Source organism: Mizuhopecten yessoensis, unplaced genomic scaffold, assembly GCF_002113885.1.
Source record: "Mizuhopecten yessoensis strain PY_sf001 unplaced genomic scaffold, ASM211388v2 scaffold2995, whole genome shotgun sequence".
In the NCBI taxonomy this organism is placed as follows: domain Eukaryota; kingdom Metazoa; phylum Mollusca; class Bivalvia; order Pectinida; family Pectinidae; genus Mizuhopecten; species Mizuhopecten yessoensis.
The window spans coordinates 862,507-875,663 of NW_018404823.1; positions in this window are offsets into that span (position 1 = coordinate 862,507).

Here is a 13,157-nt window from a genome sequence, read left to right on the forward strand (position 1 = left end):
GGGGACGGGGGACGGGGGACGGGAACGGGGGACGGGGACGGGGGACGAGCACTCTCTCGTGTAATGCATTTTCTTTGTATCTTTTTTGTTTCCTCGGGATGGTGACTGTACGCATCACGTTTGTTTCTACTGTCGCTGAATTAATGTTTGACCCCAGAATGGTTCAAGTCCACGATGTGTATTGGAATAACATTGTACTCGTAATTAGTTCGATGTGTATTGGAGACTTGCAACGCACTTGAGTAATACTGCTGTCTTTGTATACGTATATGTGTACATAGGCACTGGTTATACCAAGTACTGTATGTACTAATATTACTTTCGGTTTAACAGTCACGTGCCCAATCAAATACATTCTTTCTGAGAAGTCACCCTACCTGCCTTTTCTTGATACCTCTCTACCCAAAAAGCATACCAACGTTCGTGGAACTGTTTGTTCGTACAAAATGACATCGCTATTTTAAACAATAATTGTTGGCAATCGACCAAGGACGAAGTTCATATATTTTTCATACAAACATTATTTATTGTATTGAATAAATTACATTTTTTTAATATTTCAACAAAATTCAAACTATGACGTCATTTTCTAAATATAGTAAAACTGCCTGAATACGGAAATTGTTTGGAATCAATCGTTAAACTTCTACTATCGTTGAAACTAGCCGGGTACATGTACACCCGACGTAAACGTACCACGCGAGCGTAGGCGCCATTATGTATACGCTTGCACGTGAAGCAGGTCCCATGTCTACTCATACTGTCCTGACAATGAGTAATGCAGACCACAAACTAAGTCAGGTACAGTCAAGTAAAACAAAGACGAATGTGAACCAGGCACATGTGGCTAGTACTCTGGCGAACTTCCTCATTGGATAATAAATACCATACAGTGATAATTTGAATGGGATATTTAGAAACAAATCAGATGACATGAAAACAGCGACCGCAAGCCCCTGTTAATGATGCATTTTTGTAATTTATAGTAAAATTACCCTTTACTATGTGTCATGAGTTGTGTTGTTAGTGAGACCAGAAACCTGTATAATACAATATTAATACGTTTCTGGTGAGACACTTTATCCCGGATTCTCCAATTTGCCCAGCTGTACAAATCGGTAGGTGTACCGGCACACTGGAAAGTAACCCTGCGAAAGACTGGTGTACTTTCAACAGGAAACTACTAAATCTATAACTGTACGCCAGTCGACACGAAAGCCTATGGGTCACGGCCTCAGAAAGATTATCATTGAATACATGTAATGGAACATTTGTAATTGATTATAGAGGTAGAAATAGCTGAACAATTAAGAAATAACTGACGGACAGGTAACCGGCAACATATTTACTGTTCGCTATTACTTGTCACAGTTGAGGTGTGCACAACGATTGAAGTAATCTATTGAGATTTAGAGAAAATGTGACATTTCATACTTGGGATATTTTTCTTAAAAATAATGTATGTTTAATCAAACTTGCATGTATTATTACAAAATAAAAATAAAAATAATGAAATAACAGTAAAAGAAAAGATTGGGTCCAATTATATTGGACGGGCTACCAACCGGCACCTATTCAAGGGCGCGATCCCACTACTGTCTGACACGGGGACTTCTGCCTGCTGTGTTTCCACCCTGGGCCGATTCGTCCCTCCTTAGACAACCTGGTCACGCTGGGCTCCCCCAATGTGGCCATATTGATACCAGACTTAGCGCGGACGCCCTATCGGCACAGAACACCGGAGGGTAGGACCCCCGCCCTCAAACCGTCCACCAACCTCGGCGTCCAAGTAACTGGATTACAGGAGCACGCCACAACTCCCAGCCGAGAGAAACATGAACAAATTGGGTATTTGACCTTTCGTATCCAAGAACCCCCCAAAAAGTTCTATAATCAGTTCGTTATTTTTCTCCTTGTATATTTTTTTTAAATATTTTATTTCATGTATGCTTCAGCTAGTATATCTTGCTGAAATAATTTAGAAACTTATTTTCTAAATTTTCACCTTTACGCTTGCCACGTAGACAGGATGGCCTATGACCTCTAGGCTCTAGCACGTGACGCACAGACCTGTCCCCGGGGCATGTACTGGCCAATAAATGTTATCTATCATTAGTGTGTACCTGTAGCTTCTCTCAGTACAGCTGTTGTGGAGTATTTCACTCCCAAGTATATAGGGTATAGACATGCATTTCATTGGTAAAATGTTTGTATGTTAGAATTAATTCAACGAATTCTTGTGTTTATCAACTATCAAAATTTGAAAAAATGTATATCTGAAAAAAATATGAAATCTGAAATTATTTTCTTTGTTCCACAATGATCGGATCAATACAGTTTGTTACAGAAAGGGTAGTCGACAATGGCAAATTAATCATAGATTTAAAATGGATTTAAAAAAACCGAAATCAATAATTCCAGTCACTACAATTACACTTCTTTTATCATTCTGACTAATTCAAAAGTAGCACAGCTGGCCTATCATGATCGCATACATTAGTGCCTGCAAAAATAAGTGTTAATCAGAAAATATTGGAACGTGACATTACATTCACTTCAATTGTTTACCTGTCAAAGACAATGACACATTTGAAATTCCTGGCATTTTCCTGTTTAGTGTCATGGATATGATGAAATAATATCGATTGTAAACATATAGGACAGTTATAGTAATACACTTCACGACCCGGCGTGAATTATGCAGTATTGATGCGCCAGCTGTATGGGGTCAGGAATTGTGCCGTCAGATCGTCTCCTGTTATACCAGGCACCATGAGCTTAATTAGACATTATTGAAGAATTTCAACCCCTCATATTTTTCTTAATAAGCAATTCCTAAAATCTACAAATAAGTGACATTACTCAAAACATTTCCGTACTGACAAACATCATAATATACCCTATTGTATTTGTAGAAAGTTTGGAAAAGAATGTGTGTGAGAAAAAAAATCAATATTTAATTATTAATTCAGTAAGCTAACCAAACTTGATGACGGACATGATGCTGTGGCGGTGGGAAGTCAACGGGTATTTCCAGGTTACCGCGGTAGCCAATCGATATCTGACGATGAGGTAAGATTTCTATTGGCTGGTAAATGTGTAACTGTAAAGTTAGGTAGGATAGACGGCTCCTTCTCTTCCCTGTCCCCCTCTTCTATCCCTTCACTCCATACTTTATCCCTTCTACTCATTTTCTCGTCCTTTCTTCGTCTGCTGGATAACCGAACTACTCGGTAGTGAAGCGGACGTAAAATCTATCAATCAATCAATCAATCAATCAATCAGTATAGTTAGGTGTAGCGGAATTGTATCCCCCCCCCCCTATTTTTGTCCTAGACTCGGTTATAACCGGAACAAGGACGTAAAGCCCCATAAATCAATCAATCAATCAAGTTAGGTGTGGCATTGGAGCTCGTGATTTGGGTGGGTATAGGATCAGGAGAAATGGGAGTATATATATGTTGGGGGATGGGTAGTTGATGAGAATGAAAGTGTGGGCGTTTCTGTCTAATTGCCATGAAAGAAGTCAACCCCACAATAAAGTCAGGACTCGTCCTTACAAACGAATGATATATTGTGGCTGTTTGACAAGTCTTAACGGTCCACCAACGCATCAAACTCACAAAGCTCGACACATTAGTCTTAACGACACATCAACACATTAATGTCAAAAATTACCAAACGGTCCCCACATCAACCAGGCAACACAATACCACCATGCAAGGTCTCATTATACTATTAAGAATCATGAACAAGATACCGAATCGGAAAAGATAAACGTCTGAACTGTTAGTATTGTTGAAACAGATTTTGGTCTCCCCATGCTCAATGTCCCTTAAGCATGACATAGAAGAAACCCTCCGGTTCTGTATGGGGTCTATATTACGCACAGAATTAGCCCGAGTTTCCTCTGGCCATAACACCGCACTTAAGACATTTTGACATACAGATCCAACATCAGACATTTATATGACATACTGTCTAAGTCTGGTGTTAGGGCCAGATGAAACTCGGGCTAATATAATGTATGATTAGTAGCCACCAGAATATGCAGCGAGGGAAAATACAAGAATTAATCGTCAAGTTTAGATTCATTACTTCAGGGAGAGGATGTGCAAGATGTCTAACCGTTAGATCATTATTTCGTTACATATACTATATCATTCAGTTTTAGCTGGTAACACAAAAATATCAAACATCCTGATTGTAATTGGCGACCTAAATATTGTCTATAATGCAAAACTACGAGAGCTTTTCATGAGTGGCCCAAAGCATTGCGATATTCTTAATATCAATTGGAATATGAATTCCCAGTTACATGTATTGATGGACTATGTAGAAGACTACACCAGACGATGGACAAAACAAAAGCATGATTAGTGGTTCACTACCAGACCGGGTCAAATCTATCAGGTTCAGCATTGAAATACCAGAATTAGCTGCTTGAAATCCAAAATGAAAACAGAACACAGGTCTGTATTTCTGCATTAGACAACACTAAACAAATATGTATGATAAGTTTGAAGTTGTGATTGCAGACCCGCCCCGTTTGTTTTGGATTCCAAAGCTTCAAAATAATTCTTCTAAGTCTTTTAGTCTAAAGAACCAAACTTGAAAGTAGTGTGTTGCTTATCTGAATTGCTTACATGCAATGTCGGTTTTATATTAAAAACAACATCTTTGTATAATTTTCTCCACCGCACTATATCAATAACAAAGGGTTTGGCATCGACTGAAACGAACGCAAAATTTCTAATAAACATAAGATGCAATCCTTCCTAATATTCATGTAAAACGTTAAAAAGACATTGAGATATATGGAATTAACAGTTTATCCTCTAAACATATTTAAAAAAACCGGAGTAGTGCAAACACACATATATATATATCAGAAAGACAAAAGAGATGTCTAACGTGTTTGCGACAATGAAGAAACAAATCACCGAATCGTACGTTCAACATTCATATCAACTTCGATAAATTCATTCTTACGTTCTTAAAATGAAATGAGTGCAGCGGAAGTGACCATGCTTAAAACGATAGGCATGTTAACAGTTGTATGCTATATAACCACTATTTAAATAGCCCTTTAAATGTCTTTATATACGGTAAGAATGATATAACTATACGTCAAACTTCTTTCGGCACAAGAACATTATGTACAAACACGTTTTCAATATAGTTCATCCTTGACTTGATAATGTAGTGGTATGCGTACGTGTATGATGTATACCCGTGACCTTATCAAACAGTAGGAGTAGATAGGTGATCTATAATGCCGGTTGGAAGTATTTGATGTCAAAACACCTAACTCCGTATTTTTCTCATTGTAGTTAATGCATGACAAAACACATCTTGTATCAAAATAATGAATGAGAGTTGAAGGGCGAAGGAAAAGAATAATGTAACCCGTAGTCCTTTAGTCTGTAGATAAGTTATTGAGCCATAATGCGTGGTTTGCTTTGTTTGAAGTCAACAAAAGATGTATTCCTTATTGTCTTTGTTTAGATAATTGTGGCGTCGCAATTTTAAGCGGCATCGCTAAATAGGAAGTGATTAAAAACCACAAAAAAAAGTATTTGAAGAAAATAAAATAGCATTTTATAGAGGTCGGATAGTCGAGGCGCCTTGACGGAGTTCAGAAAGCATAGAAAAATATCTACAAGTACAAAGAGTATCAAAGCCGTGTACATTTATCATAGTATCTATCAGTAAAGGCCTATACTAAATAAAAACCACAAATCCGACAAGAATCACCATGTCTTTTAATTCTATTTTGTGATCATGAGTCAGCGTGCAGTACGTCTATAGTTTGTACATGTATACGTAACAATTGTGTGAAAGACCTATCTGTCCCCTAATTGACCAAATAACTACCTGCCAGGAGAGTTATAATATATCTTAAAAAATTGGCACCTACTATCCGAATTAGATCAAACTACAAATCTATTTTTGGATTTAGAATTGTATAGCCTTTAGTCACGCAATAGTCAACCTACTTACGTTTCGTGTCGGGTTGTCTTTATCTATGCTAACTGTGGGTTGCACAATTTGACCTTGTAACTTGAATGGCTGTTTTAAGTGCGGTATCGATTTCTTCGTTTGTTCGAAGTACTAAAAACAATAATAATATTATTTGTAAATACTTTTGTTGTAAAAAAACCCTTTACACATGTCAGCTATGGATTTTGTTAACAGTATCACGTACAGTAAGTAATCTATGTGTTATACGAGTATTGTTTGCGGTACTGTGAATTCTTGAATTTTATACGAAAGCGAACATTCCATGTAGAGTCACAATCTCGAGATGGTTTTGCGTTTTCCGTGTTTTTTGGCTTTGGCAGCTTTCCGTCTTTTCTGTATTTAGCTTTGCTGGATTTTTTATTTAAAGCTTTATTTTGGTCGACGTCAATTCGCTACAACACGTTTTCGTCTCTTTGTTGTTTTGCTTTGGCACATTTTCGTCTTTTCCCGTTGGTGGGTTTTGGTCTTTTCGTTATATTGTTTTATCGGTAAGTATCTTTTGCGGTCGACACAGCGAAAAAGACGAACCATCATAGGAAACGATTACCGTTATTAGTATACATCTTAACTATTGCTATATAATTACTATTTCGTACCAGATTTGATTTGACTGTGATAAATAAACACCATGCTAACATATATTCAAATTGTACAATGACATCAATATCGTTAATAACTGTATTGTGATCTTTATTAGTATGTTCCATAACAGCATGTCACGCCAACAAAAACCGTGATCATATGAGATGTCCTGGACATAGGATATATGATTCGTACCATTGCATATCATAATAATGGGGGATGTTTACCTGTCCAAGTATTGTTTTACAGTATAACGTATGTACATGTCACGCGACAGCCCAACTACTGTTCGGGTTTTCCTGTATTGGATGTCTATTTAAATAAACGATTTTTATTCACGCCACTATCTATTTGTATAAAGGTCACATCATTTACATAATTATAACTGGAAATCCGTGGACAGCATAACAACGGAAAAATACACACACAACAACTAACACTCGATACAAACAATACACGATAGACAATTATTCCTGTGGACAATGATATTTACATATCTATATAAACACTAGGCTTTTTTCAATTTCAGTTATTCTGGGAAAGATAGGCAAAACCAAAACGGTAATACTTATATATTTTTAAAACCCATGGGTAATCGCAGATTTAACAATTTGAGGATGCTACCCAAATGTTTGAGGTTTGGCCATCTAGACACGGTTTATGTAGTACTTCTCTGACCTTGGACAGGCGTATTTTTGAACCAACATAGATTGATACATCGTAAAGCTTTTAGCGAACCAACAATTAAGAAAATGGAATAGGTTGCCAATGATATTCACATTTGTATGATTTTGTTTTATTTGTTCGCAGATTTCATCAATATGATAAAATTAATAACAATGATTTTAATGTTCATGTACTAAGATAAGAAAATAACGTTCCTAAGAAATCACAGGCTCTTGTGCACAAATCGCGAGTAAACGAGAAAAATAGGCAAACAATTCAGTGCCATATACCTAGTTCTGCCAAGGAGAGTGCTAACATTCGAGAAAACATTTTATAAGCAATAATGTGTTCTAAAACTTCACAGCTGTCCAAATCTTTCACTTTTCGTTTGAAAGAATTTAAGGGACCTCTGTGATAAGATAACACGCTGGACTAGTCGTTTTATCTTTGCTCCACTCCTCAATATTACTAAACTTACTTCTGTTGAGAATTGTTTCATGCTGTGATCCTAATTGGTAGATCAGGACATGAACATAACAATAAGATAATGGTCTAAACATTAAATTAATTGCATGGACCAATAACAATACCAACGCCATAGTTATTTTCCGATATTCATTCAGATGTAGCTTTCCTTGCAGTCCAAATCTGTAATGATAATACATTTATCGACATTACAATATAAAATTATTGACTGAAATAAATTAAAAACTATATTTAATCAAATGATATGTAAGTAAAATGGTTGTTAGATATTGAAAAGAAAGCAAACAAAATTAGAAATTCCTTTTGGAGAATTCCAAAAATAGCCATGATGAAATGTGTCATTTTGTTTACCATGGCTATCATGGGAGTAGGATATGATAACACGATAACAACATTACAGGCTTGGCACATCGTTTCGTCAGAGCATCTTTTAATTTGATAAAGCTTGTCGAACAAGACTATGGGTTTTACTTCATGACGGTAACATGTATGTTAGGCAGTTCATTCCAAACAGACTTTGAGCAGGGTACGGATACAAAACCTACACACCTTTAATGAGATATTCGATAGATAAAATCCTTGAATATCACCCTTGCGTCAATTTTATTTCACGGCCAAAACTAAAAAATAAAAGTCAACATGGTAGGCTGCTTTGGACCTTTTTGTATTTTTTTGCAGACAGTCAGACTCTTATTCCATTTCTGTTTTCGTTTAGTTCAAGGATTGTAACTCGCTAATGTTAGAAGCAGATCATGATATAATGAAATAAAGATTTGTTTTGGTTATGACTATCACTTAATTAACTGTAACATTTTGCCACACATGAGGGAGACCAGGATATGAGAATTTTGGCGATTGGCCATAAACAGATTTTGTTGCCTTTCGATCAAAGTAAATCTGAAACTTCCTTCTTAAAAAAGGATCTTATAAAGGATCTTATTGTTTACTCACCATATGTAAGTACATTTGTATGTTCATAAGTGTTTAGTACCTAAAATTACATTACAATGTGTCAATTCTTATGTTAATTTACATCCGGTGTACTGTTTAATCGGTATAAAGTACTTAATCATTATCTACTCTTTATAGCACTATTTTAGTATACCTCGTAGTACACCAATGTTTATCGTTTATATCAATACTCTCTCTCGTGTATAACAATGACACGATGATCTGAACTCGGGCGTAACTTATAAGTAGTCTACACGCATCAAGTAGTGTTTCCATAAATAGCCTCCAAACTGCTATTTTAAGAATAGAGGCGTTAAACTTTATGATTATAAACCGAGAGCTTCCTATGCATTCATAGGTTGATGAATCACGCTTCATTATAGCTTGGAAATGAATTAATTCGCCAGGTATTTATTGATTTTACCCTATCTGTTATGACGGTAACCACCCAGGTATGTTGGCTGACGATAACTGTACAGCTGTCCGTAGCTTGTTAAGTGCCATACAATTAAAAAAACAGCTAGGTAGTATAATCCTCGTGGAATGTTAAAAATGTTGTTTTCACCTTTGTTTTTTTCATGGGGAAGTAATCCTGTTTTGGATGCTGAGGGTCACCGGTGAAAGAATGTTGTTTTCAAGAATATTATACTGGTTAGAAATAGTTTATCGTCAATTTTGTTTGTAGTTTTCAATGGGTAGATTACATAGGTATCGCAAGTCTCGAAAGAAATAATTGTAGGTAGATAAGTCTAAAGATTGAAATATGTCATATCTACATACTGAAGGATCTTAATATATTTCCCAATAGATAAAAAAAGTAATGATTATATTTGAAGTCGATAATTAACCCAATGGGCAATGGCGACATCTCCTTGGGGTTGGGTATGGGTGGATGGGAGGAGGTAAACGTTAAGTTTATAATGTTTACAACAACATAGATAAGTACTACAAGTAATGAATATAAACATCAACAAATGTTTCGGGAATTTGAACCATAAATAATAATATAACAAAACCAAAGACAAAAACAAATAGCTGTGAACTACATAAATGTAGTGACTTAAAAACATGCGATTAATTAATTGCATATACAAACATATCATGATACGTACAGAGTGTAAATATCACAAAGTAATTATGTTATACATGTAGATAAAATAATGGTCAGATCACATGTGAGTATAGCATATATTAAACACGGTATCTTTATGTGTACTGAGATTTTCTCACCACAAACGATGTGTCTATTTGATTGTGAAATAAGAGTACCTGTTACGTATCAATGTCAAACAAGGATATTTGTTTACTGTGATTATTTTTACTAATAAGTTATATCAAATGTGAATAGCATTGGCAAATGCCATCTCTAATTAAGAAATATGTTCCACCTGGAAGCATTTTGGGTTTTGAAAACAACACTACATCAGTATAACCAGTGTCACAATAGTACAATTCGATGCTTTTGAAATAAATCTCCTTAAAAATTCGCTATTTGTCCGCGCAATAGCCCTCAATATTTTAGAACCTTTATCAAAGGTGGTTAAGCATGAAAATCATGGTAAAATTTTCTTGAATAAATTGGTATTTGTACATAACAAGTTATTTTTAAATTAAAATTTCTTTTAAATCACCTTGTGTAGGTTTTCTTATGTCAAATTATAAAAAAAGGCAAGGGTTAGAAAACTCGCCTTATTATATTCATATTAAACAATGTGTTGATTTTCTTCGTAAATTGTACATAATATATGTAATAGGGAAAAAAAATGATCTATAATCAATGAAACAATATCTTTTATATAACTGCGATATTTTTCGACTTTTTTAGGAAAACTTGATTAACCGTGGTTACCTTTAACTTGTGATGTAATACACCTTTGACACATAAACTCAAAAATGTAGTAATTGACTCGAAATAGAGTTCAGCTGAAAGTAAGCAAAATCAAATAAACTATTCATGGTATAATATACCATAGTGTTCGCCGGCAGATTTTGTAAAATACAAATGGAAAGTTAATTTCGTCTGTTTTGCGAATCAGTTTCAGAAATGATCTGGGTATTATTAATCTCAAATATGTAAAACATGATTTGCACATTCACATTGAATTTGTGTCAAATTTACAGACATAACTGCAAACATTTCACATCCAGCATTGTTTTACCTTGTATTGTCACACATATGACGTAACTATAAAACGTACACAAAAATGTGTAGAAAACACGCATCATGTCTATTAATAGAATATTAGATATTACTAGCCATCCGTTTAAAATGGGGATTCCCCTATCTAATATGTCGCCATACGTCACTCTATCCTACACACAAACTTTGAATGATATAATACATTATCTTTTATCCGACACCCAAACAATGTACGTAACATACTATTACTATGACTGGGGTAAAACCTGGCAAACCTCGGACGTCAATCTACTATTTAAATTCAAAAATTACATCAAATCAGTTTTGTGTAATTTGTTACCAACGAAACGAGAAACGTGTTTTTGTCAGCGAGAACAAATTGATCCGGTACTTGGTAAGAATACTTCCTCTGTATTACGTCTTTATACAAGTATGACATCATTACAACAAATAGCAAAATCCACGTCTGTTATCTCAACCAAAATAAACTTAAATAGATTTGGAACTTTTTAAGACCAGAGTTAAAATATCTTATCTAGTCATACAGTAGTCGTTGATGTACATATAAAGTAGGTGTGTGCAATACGAAAAAAAAATGTAATTAAATTATAGTCTTTATCACACTTTTATTCTTATAATGATATCTAAACATCACCCCATTACTGGGTTTATTGTACCAAAAGGAATATTTCCTCCTTTTGTTTTCAACGTATGACACAAATATATAGCTATTTAGATAAAACATCGTTTATCATCCATCAAGTTGATATCAGTCCACGTGTATTTGGCCCTTGTCCTTGGCTTGATATTAGTGGATCGAGGTGATAAATAATGTGATATTAAAACAGTCAAATGATGAATTTATCTATATTCTACAAATTATCTCTTTGATAAACGATTTCTCATGTCTACCTGGTTGCATAAAAAAGTGCATACTACAATTCCATGTAATTTGTAACTGATCATCTCAAAGAAGTTTTAGAGCATCAGAGAAGGTGTCAGTAAAAGTGTTCTTAAAAGAAAACACCAGTCTGAGAATAAGTAAATGCATATGGCGAGTATTGTGATTTCTGTCTGGTGTTGGCCATATAAAATCCGAGAACTTTGAAGGTTTACTTTAGTTTATTTAATCATTGTTTCAGTTCCAGGTACAAGAGACGCTAATGCCGACGGAGAGAAAGATTGGCTTCAAGCCCCAGATTTTATTTTGAAGAATTGTCTAGTTGCAAACTACTTTCCTCTTAGTTTTAATCTCCCGAATCTGAAATCCAAGAGACGGAAATTATTTTAAGTCTCATATTTTTCTCTGTAATCTAAATATTCTAGAGACAGGGGCAGTCTATCTTAAACGTAGTGTCCCTCCACACTTACTGTCAGATTATATATCGTATCGAAATGCTATATAGCTACTGCGGACGATCGGGATCCTCAACCATTTTCCATTTTTTTTTATTATTATGTTGTGTCTCTGCAAGTTTGAATTTGAAGGTAAACCACACGTACAGGAATCGTATAAGGGTTTGCAGCACTGCTTGTCGATAGTTTATAGTAGTAGATATTTTATTACTGATTTCATTGTTGATATGTGTACAATATGGTCATGTTGTTTTGTGTGTTCAGTGAGGCAAGCAGACTACCACCTACATAGTATATAGTGAGCTAGTTGTAGTTTCATCTGCCCTGATACATTATTAATGACATGGTGTGTCTGGGTACTGCAATAAAAGGATCTTATACGTAACAGTGATTATTACAGTCTATTTGATATTTATTGATATTTATAGATTTTCAGTAAAAAAAATAAAATACCTATACCTAATATTCATGGATGTAACTCTTCCATACTATTTTATACAATTCTAGGTTGATTGGGGTACTGCGTAGTTGTTCAATCTGATTGTCACGCTCTGCTGCTGAATCTTTGATATGATATTCTGAAATAATACTGTTCTACCTAAGTGTGTTGCTGAGCGTCTGTGATTGGGGAACACATTGACGTTTTACGCATTAGGTTGTTGGATGATCCGACCATTATATATTTACGAGAAAACGTTCGTGGTGCCAGCGTTCAAATACTAGCGTTACATCATGATGACTTTTTGATGTCAGTTTCAAGTAATCTATAAAAAAGTGTTTTCAGTTGGTATTCATTGTCAACGGAAACGGCAAATGACCCGGTGATCAAAATAGCGTTATCAATTCTCAAGTTGACATTCAAAGCGCAGTTGTTCGTTCTCAGTTCTGTCGTTTCTCGTACCTTTGACTTGTCACTAACCTTAAAATAGACGCTGTGCTTATGTCAGAACAT